The sequence below is a fragment of the Heterodontus francisci genome, chromosome 21 (genome assembly GCF_036365525.1).
Source record: "Heterodontus francisci isolate sHetFra1 chromosome 21, sHetFra1.hap1, whole genome shotgun sequence".
Classification (NCBI taxonomy): domain Eukaryota; kingdom Metazoa; phylum Chordata; class Chondrichthyes; order Heterodontiformes; family Heterodontidae; genus Heterodontus; species Heterodontus francisci.
Window position 1 is genome coordinate 51980656 of NC_090391.1, and position 2615 is coordinate 51983270.

Consider the following 2615-nt stretch of genomic DNA (forward strand, 5'->3'; position numbering starts at 1 on the left):
TTCAGCCATTTCTCCTTTCTTTATCACTACCTCTCTGTCCCACTCTCTCCTTCTATCTCTGTCTCTGACTTTCTCTCTGTCTCTCTCTGTCCCTCCATCTGTCTTTCCCTTTCTGCCATTCCCATTCTCTCATTCTATCTCTGTCTCTCTCTCGCTCTGTCTCACCCTCTCTCCCAATCCCTGTGTCTCCCAATCCCTGTCTCTCTCCCTCTGTTTCTCCCTCTCTCTCTCGACCCTTGTCTCTCCCTTAGTCTGTCTTGTTCTCTCCCTCTTTCTTTATCCCTCCCTATCTGTCCCATTCTCTCCTTCCATCTCTCATGTCTCTCTCTGTGTCCCTCCATCTGTCTTTCCCTCTTTGTCACACCCTCTCTCTCTCCATCTATCTCTGTCTTTCTCTCTTGATCCCTCCATCTGTCTTTCCCTCCCTGTCACTCCCTCTCACTCTATCTCACTCCCTCTCCCTCTCTCTCCCTGGTTCTCCCTCTGTCTCTCCCTCCCTCTAGCTCCGTCCCTCCCTCTCCCTGTATCTCCCACACTCCCTCTCTCTCCCTGCATCTTCCTCCCTCTCTCTCCCTGAATCTCCCTCTCTCTCAGTGCCTCTACATTTTCTATGTCGAGGGGGAGCTCCCTCCATTTTCCTTGCATAGGGGGAGCTCACTCCATTTTATACATACAAGGGCGTCTCCCTCCACGTTAAATATACAGGGGAATCTTCCTCCATTTTATACATAGAAGGCATCTCCCTCCATTTTATACATAGAAGGGCATCTCCCTCCACTTTATATGTAGATGGGGATCTCCCTCCACGTTATGTTGAGGGGGATCTCCCTCCATTTGTTCTATAGACAGGGATAGCCCCTCTCCCGCTCTCGCTCTCTCTCTCCTTCCCCTTAACCCTCTCTCTCTCTCTCTCTCGCTTTCTCTCTCTCCCCTTAATCCTGTCTCTCTCTCGCTCTCTGACTCTCTATCTTCCCTTCACCCTGTCTCTCTCTCCCTCACACTGTCTCTCCCTCCCTCACCCTGTCACTCTCTCTCCTCTCTCTCTCTCTCACTCTGTCCCTCTATTTCTCTCTCTCACTATCCCCCGCTCCCTGTCTCTCTCTCTCTCTCGATCACATTGTAACTCTCTCTCTCTCTACTTATCCACATCGAGCTCTCTCGGTTGCGTAAACATTAATACCCTTTCCTATCAAATCTCTACTGGCAATCAGGAATTAATGTCACTGCCTGTTACCACTGGGGAATTCCTTCCCGAAACCTCTCCGTCTCTCTCTTTCTCATTCCTGCTTAAAGACGCTCCTTAATACTAACCTTTTTGACCAAGCGTTTCTTCATCAGCCTTAATCTCTCCTTTTGTGGGTTTTGTGTCAGATTTTGTTTTATCAAGCACCCTGTGTAGCACCTTTGGGACTTCTTATTCCTCACCTTCTCCTTCACTCCGTCTCTCTCCAGGTGTGGGCTCACCAAACCCTGTACCATTACAGCAAGACTTCCTCACTATTGTACTTCTAACCCCCTTGCAATAAAGGCCAACACTCCATTTGCGATGCCTGCATGTTAACTTTCTGTGATTTGTGTGCAAAGACACCCAAGTCCATTCGAATACCAACATTTCATAGTTTCTCACCATTTGAAAAATGTTCTGTGTTTCTATTCTTCCTGCCAAAGTGAAGAACCTCACATTTCTCCACCTGATATTCCAGCTGGCACTTTCTGCCCACTCACTTAACCTGTCAATCTCCCTTTGCAGTCTCTTTGTGCCCTCCTCACAGTTTACTGCCAAACCTAACATTTTATCATCAGCCCATATAAACCTAACTTGGGCCGTGTTTGAGAGAGGCACTTCTGTCCTGACAAGTGTTAAGACACAACTGCTTGATATTTTGTGGAGGATATTTCTGTATATTCATCGGAGTTGTTAAGATGGAAGATCTTTAATAAGAGATTAGAGAGTGTCCTTTTGCGTCCGCTCCCACCCTCACATCCAGCATTGGAAACACAAAGAAAGAGACACAAAGACACACACAGACACAAAGAAAGTCACATAATCATAGGCAGACTATCATGTCCAGATAAACACATACACACACATAGAAATCCACACATAGGTACATCCATTCCCACTGACCGAGAGAGAAAGAGAGAGTGAGAAACCCACACAGGACACATATATTCACATTGACCAACTTAGACAGATAAACACAAACACTTCCCTCGGTGCAAATCATGTTTTTACAAACATCAAAATCTCTCTTTTCTCCTCTTCTATTTCACTCTCGTGGTTTAAATGTATTGTCAATCTGATTTCACAGGGAGCAGGAGCATTTTTGCTTTACGTTTCTTGTCTCTGGGGTCAGTGGGTGATGGGTCAATCCCAGTGTCCGTGCACTCTGTGACCCCTGACCCAGCACTGTTACACCGAGGGGGGTGGGGGGAGTGGGCAACAGCGAGAGGGTCAGTCCCAACCTCTCAAAGGGACCCCGCACCGTCAGAACTGCTCCTTAGGTTTAAACCTTCGAGTGAGTCAGTAGGAGCTTGGACAAGGATGGGAACAAAGTGATTTTGAATCTTCCAATATTTATTTATTCAGTGATGTTAATAAACAGCAAATTATC